Source organism: Cryptotermes secundus, unplaced genomic scaffold (assembly GCF_002891405.2).
Source record: "Cryptotermes secundus unplaced genomic scaffold, Csec_1.0 scaffold93, whole genome shotgun sequence".
In the NCBI taxonomy this organism is placed as follows: Eukaryota; Metazoa; Arthropoda; class Insecta; order Blattodea; family Kalotermitidae; genus Cryptotermes; species Cryptotermes secundus.
The window spans coordinates 1,015,483-1,026,612 of record NW_019736393.1 but is presented as its reverse complement, the minus strand read 5'-3'; the positions used below and the strand labels follow the sequence as shown (position 1 = coordinate 1,026,612).

At 44.4% G+C, this 11,130-nt stretch overlaps 1 protein-coding gene across 4 annotated transcripts in view; it reads right to left on the bottom strand.

Annotated features, from left to right (window-relative positions):
* The window catches only part of LOC111869778 (protein O-linked-mannose beta-1,2-N-acetylglucosaminyltransferase 1), a 420,171-nt gene extending 409,815 nt beyond the window's left edge, over positions 1-10,356 (bottom strand). For 2 of the 4 annotated variants that reach the window (XM_023861532.2, XM_023861533.2), the window contains exon 1: positions 10,264-10,356. The gene's annotated coding sequence lies outside the window, so the exon portion shown is untranslated. The remainder of the gene's footprint in view (positions 1-10,263) is intronic. The other 2 variants (XM_033753555.1, XM_023861535.2) reach the window with 1 other exon arrangement.
* Positions 10,357-11,130: the final 774 nt, after the last annotated feature.

The following is an 11,130-nucleotide window of genomic DNA, read 5'->3' as shown; positions in this document are numbered from 1 at the left end:
AACTTTGTAAAATTTGAGGCTTTCACGGCGGTGACTATGAAGAAAGCAGTCTTCTGGGATTTGGCACCGTGTATATGTGGTGTTACCCGACGTTTCGGAGGAAGGATTTCTTATATTTTTCCTTCTACCCTGAAGATGGAGGCGATACGCTCCTCCGAAACGTCGGTTAACACCACATATACACGGTGCCAAATCCCAGAAGACTGCTTTCTTCATAATTGAAACTTTGCTTTGTTGGATCTGCTGTTCTCTCAGCACAGACTATGAAATGTATACGGCCTTCCGGCTTTTTTCCGGAAGCATACGGCGTTACAACCCAAAAGAGGGTACATATTTGAAAACTTCCGTCTTCCCCCCCCCGTCCCACCTTGTATTCTCTCTTAATTTTATGGCATCGTCCTTCGCTTCCTCATTTTTACACTGTTTCCTCACTGGCATTTTACCTCAATTCCTGTCTATACAACTTTCCTTCGTTTTCTAGCACTTCAATCCTTCTAGTGTTCTCCGTGTTGTTTGCTTTGTCCTCTTAAGAATTCCTAAGAGACGTAAGAGCGCTGGTGACGCATATCTTAAGGCTCTATCCCACCACTTACCTGCTGAAGCCACCGAACGTCTCGCTGTCATGAGAGCTTTCGCGACCTGATCCTTCGATTTCTCAAGCGCGAGAAACACTGTCAACAGAAGACACAAACAAGTGCCCTAAACAGGACGGAAACCATCGACCTCAGGCAGCAGTCCACAAACTTTCACAATACTAACTACAGAGACGATAAAGAAAAAGCTATTTGCAACTAAACAATGAAATTAGGGGCTCCAGATACCTCAATCGGTAGTGAGAGGCTACAGGATGGGCGGCCCGGGTTCGAGTCGCGGCTCTGGGGCCCACCCAGCCTTTCTCCCTCAGGGGGGTTCAGCTGCATCTAGTACCGAGGTCAAGAATGTTGGAGCTATACCTCCACTCCCCCATGGGTCTTCATGGCATACTGCTTAACAGGGACACCAGTAACAAGGATGGCTTGTATTCATAAGCTACACCAAATTGCCCCCTTGTTCCCATAGGTTAAAATGAGGTGCCACGTCATGAAGAAGTATGGGGGGAGTGGATGTACAGCTCAACCATTATTAATCTCGGCATTAGATCGAGCCGAGTGGTCAGCTTCACGCTCTTCCCGTTTTATCCCCGAAAACGCGGTCGCCAGTAACCTATGACGCTGTGCAGGAGATAGAAATCTCTTGTTCCTGTGGGCAATATAACCGCGACTCCTTGGCTCTCCAGCCTGTCTCCCTGTAGAAGACAGCATAATGGTCATCACAAAAACGTATTAGAACTCATGAAGCAAAATGGCCGCTACAGTTCATATGCGGTAAATATGACTGCGCCTGCGACGGCCAGCTGCAATTATAAACGACAGACCCGTCTTCTCGTCAGAAAGGGCGCCCCACGACAAACCCGCAACTGTATGACTAATAAAAATCTGGTGTTGGGCCCCAGATGAGTGCTTGACACCAACACAGACTGTTCGATTTTGAATGAGAAAGTTGTGAGGCAGTCGCCAGCCGGTAAGAAAGTGAGCACGGATTCAGAAGACATTGTTGAGATCCGTCACCAGGCAACGACTGAAGACAACAAACTCATAATATTTGTTGTATGTTGTAGTTACAGTGATCTTTGGAGTAACTCAGTGAGACAGCCGTAGTTGTTTGAGTTACGTTCTGCAAGAGTCCAGTAAAACCGATCATCAACCCAAAACCCGTCTATAGTCACTCACATATGTGACAATATATATATCGCACAGGTTTGGACATATCTGTCCGTATCTCCAATAGTAAGAGGGCCCTAACTACAGAATCGATTTTGTAGGCCTACCCTACATATCACGAAATAATTTTTGTTTTCTTTCCCCTCCGCCTTTCTGGAGCCATCTTCCTAAAGAATCTTCTGTGGTTTTATACGCATTTTTAGGCCTTTGTCAGACTCTCATTAACTCTGATGACCCTACACGACATCACTTTTATTACATGAGCATAATTTTATGTGTTTCATTATTTTAAAGCAAGCGTTGTTTGAGGGGGTTAAATATATTTTTGGACGGCTTATGCCGCGAAATGTTCACCTGAGAAAAAAAATGTCTTGGATAAACGCTGGTAAGCATCCATAAAATGCACATCTCGCGTTTTATATGATCCTTGCATGAAACTTTTATATTTACCTGTACTTTATATAACAGCGTTCTGGGTTACTCAAGACTCTAGAGCGACAAAGGACTGGATGAAAGTGAATAATGAAATGGCGAGAATGTGGAATGAAGCGGTCGTGACCCACTTTGAAGTAATATCCCGGCATCTGTAGGGAGATGACCGAGAAAAATCACGAAACACCTAAGACAGGAAACCATATGTTCCAGCCGAAATTAGAAACGGCGCCATGTGCAACTGAGAGACGACTTTTTATCGCCCGGCGATTATTAGGGTTATGACGATTAATGGATTATTCCTTCTGATAAAGCCCTAGTCTACCGACAATTATTTTATCCAGTTGATTTATCGGTTACGACTTGACAACTTGTTCAGCAGTCATGAAAGAGCTTTAACATGTGGCCTTGAAACAAAAAACAAACTCCGTGGTCTGTAGTCCGCAAGCGAATTATACCGACCGACCAAGCGACCGCCGCTTGTCAGCGAAGTTATTGCCAACTTTGCGGACAGAGTGTCACGTGGTCAGCACAATGAATCCCTACGCCCGTTAATCTCGGTTTTCCAGGCCGGAGCCGCTATTTCCTTGAAATAGCTCCTCAATTATCCTCACGAGACTGAGTGGACTCCGTTCCAGACCCACTACTTCTAAGAAAATCTGGTAGCAAAGGGAATCGAACCCGGACCTCTGGATCTGTAGCCAGGAACTCAGACCACTAGACCACAGAGCCTTGAAACATCGATAGAAGTATGTGTTTACTGATGTGTGCCATACTTCTAAATTAACCCCAAGACTTGTCTTAAGCAGTGGCAATTCTGTCGATCGATCTCGTAGTGCTGCTGCACGGCGAACAGCTCCAGCGTCTTTCCGACTTCCATTTTCAGTGCCCTGAACGGACCCGATCTGCGATAAACAAGACTCAAGGCCACTCACCCGTCTCCCGAGCAAGGACTGACATAACACACAAGCATCATCGCCCCCCCCCCCCCCGCCTTGCATTTAACGATATAGGAAGTCCTAACAGTGATGACTGTGAAGATTGCCGTCTCCTGGGATGTGACGCCATGTAGTCTGGTAGATGGCCAATGATGTTTCGGGTGATCATACCGGCTCCGTTTTCAGTGTAACCTGTGTATTTTCCTCCGAAACACAGGTAACGATTTACAAGACTGCACAGTGTCACACCCCAGAAGACAGCAATCTTCATCTATCCATGTCTCTTACAGCCCTTTTTTGGGCCTTGGCCACTTTTTCAGTTTCTTAATCCTATACACAGTAAGCAGGACGGGGGATCAGCCCGTCGCAAGGTCTCTACCTACACACAGAACAACACAAACATGAAATAAACGCACACAGACATCCATGCCTGGAGTTGGGCTCGAACCCACTATCCCAGCTTTCGACCGCGCGGCTGTAATCTTCATAGTTGCGGTTTATTTAACGATACTGTCAGTAGCTCAGACTATAACATCTCTCTGTAAGCTTAGTGAATCATGAATCCGAGTGGATGTCGAATGAAGTGGTCGTGATATACTTTTTATTTACTATTTATTTTCATGGAGAAGTTGAAGAAAACCAAGAAGAACTCATCTCAAAGCGGAGCTTGTGGGATATAACGCCGTGTAGTCAGCTGAAAGCTAACCGACTTTTCGGAGAAACATTTCGCCTCCATCTTCAGAGCCCACGATTACACCATGCAAGAGCTTGGCTTATTCTTTGATTCTGAAGATGGAAAGGAAATGTCCCTCTGAAACGTTAGCTGACTTTCAACGGGCTATACGGCGTTATATCCCAGAAGGCAGACATCTTCAAGCAAAACTTCATTACGACAGTCGGGTTTACGGGCCTATATTTGAACTCATGACCTCTCGGATATATAGCAGCAGTGCCACCACTTGACTCCGATGTTAGATGACTTGTATACAGTTTTATATGAAGTGTAAGGCCACTTGATTTCTTGAGCGGGACAAGAGAAGAGCTGAGAGTCTGCAAACAAAAGTGAGTGGCCAGCGTGGGTTCCTGCAAGCCTTGACTCTGCCCACTGCAATGCAATACTAGAAGTCCTTCAGATATCTTCCTGTGTCATCAGTGCAAACAGTGGCGTGACATGACAACCGGCCACTGCATGAGGGGAGAAAGCGGGTACGAGGTGACAACCCTGTAGATCTGAGGGGCCGTCTTAAGCCCAGCCAAATTCAACCAACGTTCAACGGAGACGTCCCAAGAGCACCACAAAATTTTACGAGTAGTCACAAATATGAAAATCTTTATCTGTACTAGTCTAATGGAGTCATGAGACCGGATGGTGGGAGAGAAAGGGGGAACGGAACTTAGTACAGCTCACATGCAACTTGCAAAGCTGGTAGGTCAAGTGAGAGAAATTTCCATCCGCCTTCTGCGCTCAGTCAGACGATACGTAACGCACGGAGTCCATATGGTACATGACACAGCACGGCAAATTTCCTCTTTCTTCCAGTAAAAGTGTAAAGGTATCCCTGTAACAGGCCGTGGAGGTCCATAGGGTTGTGAGACGTCGAGGTTCCCACATTTTCTAGAAAATCGGCTCACAGATATCGGTGAGGTTGTCAGCCTCACGCGCCGGCAGACCGCCCTTTAGGGGGCCCATACACGTACGAGTCTGGCTCGCGAGTCCGACTCGGCTTTGGTTCCAATGAGCCAAATTCGTCCGCGTGTGGGTAGCCACGCTCATACGTGTGTGGTGAAATTAATCCGAGCCCGGCTCCTCGCCGAGGCGGACTCGCGAGCCAGACTCGTACGTGTATGGGCCGCCTTACCCNGAGACGTCGAGGTTCCCACATTTTCTAGAAAATCGGCTCACAGATATCGGTGAGGTTGTCAGCCTCACGCGCCGGCAGACCGCCCTTTAGGGGGCCCATACACGTACGAGTCTGGCTCGCGAGTCCGACTCGGCTTTGGTTCCAATGAGCCAAATTCGTCCGTGTGTGGGTAGCCACGCTCATACGTGTGTGGTGAAATTAATCCGAGCCCGGCTCCTCGCCGAGGCGGACTCGCGAGCCAGACTCGTACGTGTATGGGCCGCCTTACCCCGAAGAATATTCCTGGAACTCATTTCTGTTGGAGGCTGAGTCGACCCCAGGGCCATAGTGCGGCTGGAAGGATTAGATCGATTGAAAAATCCAGTGACCTCATCGGGAATGAACACGCGACCTTCCGGGTAAACCAACTTCCTCTTCCTTCCAGTAACATGTACGAAATAGGACTTCATTTCTCTAAATTCAGTACGCTCTTTATATAAAAACGAGAATCAAAAAGCTGTAAGATGCGCGTTTGTTTTGTTCTGGGTTTTCTGTCTACAAGATATGAATATGCATATCGTTTATTCCACAATTTGAAATAATAACGTTAATTAAATGAGAATAAACTGCTAAAACATCGTCTTCTCACATTACAACAAAAAACTCCGTGGCCTGTAGTGCGCAAGCGAACTATACCGACCGAGCGACCGCCGCTTGTCGGCGAAATTGGTGCCAACTTTTGCGGATAGAGGCTGTCACGTGGTCAGCACAACGGATCTCCACGGCCGTTAGTCTCGGTGTTCTAGACCGGAGCCGCAATTTCCTTGAAATAGCTCCTCAATTATCATCCCGAGGCTGAGTGGACCCCGCTCCAGGCCCATTACGTCTCAGAAAATCTGACAGCGCCGGGAATCGAACCCGGGACCTCTGGCTTTGTAGACAGGAATTCTGACCACTAGACCACAGAGGCGGTCTCCTTCTAACTTTACGGCAGCCAAAAATTGTAAGAACATTACGAAAAAAAAGAAAGCTGAAGGAAAAACATAACTTAATGCTTTGGACAAGAATTCAATACATAAAACTGTGACGTGGTGGAAAATTGTTACATCCAGCTTTGGGAACCGCATATCAGAATCAATCCGAAAAGTCAGTTTTATGTTCTTCTTTATAATGTTATAGAACCCTGCAACTTCTTTGATAGATACTTAAAAATTCAGTTTTCTAAACAGTACAATAATTCCCAAGTTCACCACTGTCAACACAAAAGCCTGGCATTCCGCGTGAACATTCGAAATTTAATTTAGACTTATTCGGTTATTATGACATGCTATATCAAAAGTTGGCACCAAACTTCGCCAACAAGCGGCGGTCGCTCGGTCGGTACAGTTCGCTTGTGGACTAAAATCAGGGAGTTTTTTTATATCAACGGCTGAGATTATGCTGCGTCACGCGAACCAGGATACGATGAATCGCACAGCATGTGGGATGCTGGAGATGAAGCCAACTGACGCTACGGTCTCAGCATTTGCCAACATGATGTGAAGAAACCCCGTCAAGACAGCTGATTCCTGTCCGGTTTTCGAACCAAGAACATCTGGAATGCGAATCAGACGCATTTCCGTTGTGTTAAATATTTCCGTTTTAGTCGTAGGGGGTCTCTGTACAGCTGCTGTACCAAAAGGCTTACACAAATATATGCTATTCTTAAGGGACAGTTTATTTCCCTTTCTAACAAAAAGCTGAAATACCTGTAGGGACGTTGCCACAGTTACAAAATGTCACTTGTAAGCAAGCCGCTGTATGCTCCAGTGAATATTCCACAAGATGAAGTTGTACAACACCGATAATAATCCCACAATGGGCGGTATAGTCCGCGCCTCTACTACAAACTGGTAAAAAATGACGTTGAAACTTTCTAGTCAAACAGACTAATGTAGTCGATCCCTGCAAGCCCTATGCGAATCCCCTCTCTAACGAAACATCAATAAACAAAAAGTTTTGGAGAGAAATAATAGCCTTCTTTCCTTCGATATGACACGAACAGCATAGTAAACGACGCGTCAAACAATTGTTCTGTTGTTGTGTGTGTATTCGTTGCCGCGGTAACGTTTTTACCGAGTCGCTGTCTAGTAACGACAGAGGGAAAAACACACAGAGACTGGTGGGTTCAGGTGCCATGATATACAAACCAGTTTCAAAAGGGGGGGGGGGGGGTTACACAGGGACACAAACAGCATGGTGATCTCACAAGCCTACTTTTATTTTCTCAGAATAAGAAAAGTAGGCTAATAAAACTAGATCGATAACTGTTCCAGTGTAAGAAGTAGCAACTTCACAATTCGGTGACCTGCAGCTGAATTTTGGTGTTGCAGCTGCTAGATTGGACTGCCCCTGTGGTCTAGTGGTCAGAGTTCCTGGCTACAGATCCAGAGGTTCGGGTTCTATGCCCGGCGCTACCAGATTTTCTGAGAAGTAGTGGGTGTGGAACGGGTCCACTCAGCCTCGTGAAGATAAGTGAGGAGCTATTTCAAGGAAATAGCGGCTGCGGTCTAGAAAACCGAAATAAACGGCGGTGCGGATTCGTTCCGCTGACCACGCGACACCCTCTATCCGCAAAAGTTGGCACTAACTTCGCGGACAAACGGCGGTCACTCAGTCGGTATAGTTCGGTTGCGAACTCAAGCTACGGAGTTCAGTTTTTTTAGTTTAGCTGCTAGATACAAAAAAAAAAGCTAAATCGAATCTGCTTCGTAAAGTTCTGTTTCGTATACTGGTAGGCCCGTCCATCAGTCACAACTCAAACCATTCTAATGTCACCGTATTCGCAAAATTTCTCAACATAAATTATGCTCAACTTTCCTTAAACCAGATCTGAACATTCATATCTAGTTGGTAATCTTTGTGGCTGTCGCATTAGGTTAATGGGATTGCATTTTGGGGGTTCACTTTCCTTTCTCAATATCCTGAATACAGAGCCGGGTTTATAGTTGTGGGGGCCCGTATCAGTAACAACAATTCTGGGTTATAACAACGTTTCTGTTCTTATTTCTTATAACTAAAAGTATAAATCAACTTTTCGTGATTTTAGAAAACCAAGTGTCTCAATACAATCTCTGGATTCTAATTTTCTGAGAAAGCCTCGGGGCGACCGCCTTGGTCGCTCCCCTTTAAGTTTGAACCTGCCTGAGTGATTATATTAAAAGTATTCCTGTCGGACGGTAGAGCTCCTGGGTTTTACCTGGGAGGGGTCAGGTTCGAATCTTGGTCAGGATTCGGACTACTGTGGCTGAGGATTTCCGTACCATCTTCAGTCTCTCCAGGCAAATCCCGGGATAGTACCTAACAATAGGCCACGAGCGCTTCGTCCGACATCCTTACCAATTCAGTGTTCACTGATCACTGTGTGTCATATTGCAGCAAATTGCTGCTACAGCTATCGCTATTCGCACGCAACTCAACTACCCTGAAGATGGAGGCGATATGTTCCTCCGAAACGTCGGTTAAAACGAAGAATACACGGCGCCAGATCCCAGAAGACGACTTTCTTCATAGTCATCGCCGTGAAAACCTCAAAACTTACACTTACTTGTTTATCTGCTTTTGCGCAAATAAAAATTGTGCCTCACACACAACGAAAAGAGTAGCAGCCTAACAACATATAGATTCTTAATCAACTATAATAAAAATTGTGGGGGGGGGCCACGGCCTGGACCTTTAAGGACGGCAATATCACCCTAATCTCCCGCCGACAGGCACGAAGACACGAACCTCAGCGATTTAAGATTTGAAATATTAAGAATTTTAATAATTTTAACTCAACAACAATTTGTCTTAATTAAAATCTTTATATAAAACTTTGATTCCATTTGATGTACTATGTTCAATGTAATTGTAATTTCCTCAACATGTTGTCATGCCTTCTGAAGATGGTCATAACTAACCAAATCATGTAAAGGCATTCATATACATAAATATATATTTGAGTCACACTGGATGGTGCAAAATCATTCGTTTCCATTTTCAGTGAAAAACTAACACCGGCAGCAAGTAAGTCTCCTAACACGAACTTTTCATACCCCAATTTGACAGCTTACGGAACACTCTCACAGCCTACACAGGGAAACTACAACAATCCTTTCCACCTCGCCTGTTCACACGGTTTGACTGTAGAATAACCGGGGAAATTAATGCCTATCACGGCTACAACAAATATTCACTAAATCAGAGTCTGCAAATTATTACTGTGTACGTGTTATACAGTTTGACGTTAACGTGAATTAATTGTATACATATCTGCAGGGTCTTCTAAGTAATCTGCTATTAAACTCCACATATATGAAAGTCTGTTCATTTTATGGTAACTGACTATCTAAATTTACCCCAAACTAACTGCAAAAACATGGGCAAAATGTGGCCATAATTACATTATGCTATATACACTGGAATATTATCACCAAAAAAAAAAACTGCTGCATTTGCGAGCTTAATAATTTAAATTTAGTCTCACTTTTATTGGGCCTAGTTTGACTTTCCTCCGAAGTAAACAATCACTCAAACTATTGTCTTAATTCTGTACCCACACTTTGATTACAGAACTCCTATAATGTTTATCACTTACTTATCTTACTTACTTATCACTTACTCATGGAGCTGAGCCCTTCTTGAGGAGCCACCAATTCAGCAGCTACTCAAGAATTTCCCAGCATTTTATGGAACCCGAAGGTTCATCAACGAGTTCACAAGAGCCCTCCACTGGTCCCTATCCTGAGCCAGATCTATCCAATCCATCCCATCCTATCTCTCTAAGATCCATTCTAATATTGTCCACCCACCTACGCCTTGGTCTTCCCTGTAGTCTCTTTCCTTCCGGCTTTCCCACCAATATCCTATACGCTTTAACCTAGTTACATAAATTACTTCACATGAAGCTTAGCTTTGTTAGCTTTATAAATTGTTCTCCATACCCCGTTAGAATATCTGCATACATTTCCATTAATTATATTTTAAACGCTCGTAATTTAAGACCACGTGCAGTAAAGAAAGATAAATATTTTCAATATGCTCCTATTGGTTGTTATAGTGCAATATGGCCTTCTCTTCTGTCATAACGATAAACACCGCCCGCCAAGCGTTTCCCGCTGAATGAAAACGCTAGCCAGCGAGAATACTAGCAGCAGCAACTGACTACAACAACTTCTTGTGAATAATAGACAATTATGACATAAGAAAGTTATACTACTAACACACAGAAAATTTAATTATTACATACATAAAACTGCCGTAATTACTTACCGAAGAAATGCTCCTTTGATTCAGTAAACTTCAAACAAAATCACACCACAAACAAACACGGAGCACGTTTTCTACTACACCGATCGGAACTGATCGTCAGACAGCGGCAAGCTAGTTCCGACAATTGCCACTGGGAACGCGCCTGGTTGGAGCAGTCGATTCCTCCCACAGGGGAGAAGTGTGCCAACTTACTGCCTGTTTTAAAACATTCGTCTCTTGACGAAAAGCACTGCAAGCTATACACATAACGGAATTATTTTGCTGACAACTTGTAGTTATTTCAATTTCAGTTCCATTGTGCTGTTTGATTCCAAACAATCTCACGTATTTCCGTTGAGAAATAATTTGGTGTACTAAACGCACTGAAATCGCAGAGCGGGAAAATTCTACCCCACCTAACTTACAAGTGATTTATAGCTATACTGACAGGTAATTCAAAGCTTCAGCACTAAACAATACTACTGGCAGAATCGCTGCTTTAAAATTAATATGAAAATGTTACGGTTCTCAACTTACAATAATACTCGTACCTTAATACTGACATAACACAAATCCAAATTCGCTTACATAAGCATCCGGCCCTTAATGAGTCGAATGAACTTCATATTCCGGCAAGCTACGTCTCTAAGATTCGGTTTTAATTTCAGCCTCGATTTTCCAAGAGACTACCAGCATTTTGCATTAATGTACTTGCTCGTCCAAGTTTTTTTTTCCTTGGCACTACAGCCCCAGTGGGCCTAGGCCTACCTCCATGAACTTCTCCGTTCACTTAGGGTTTTTCTAGATCTTACACATTCCGTAGGACTCCTTGGGCGGGTGATCAGCTCGTCGCAAGGCCTCTACCTGTACAAAGACACAGAAAAACGC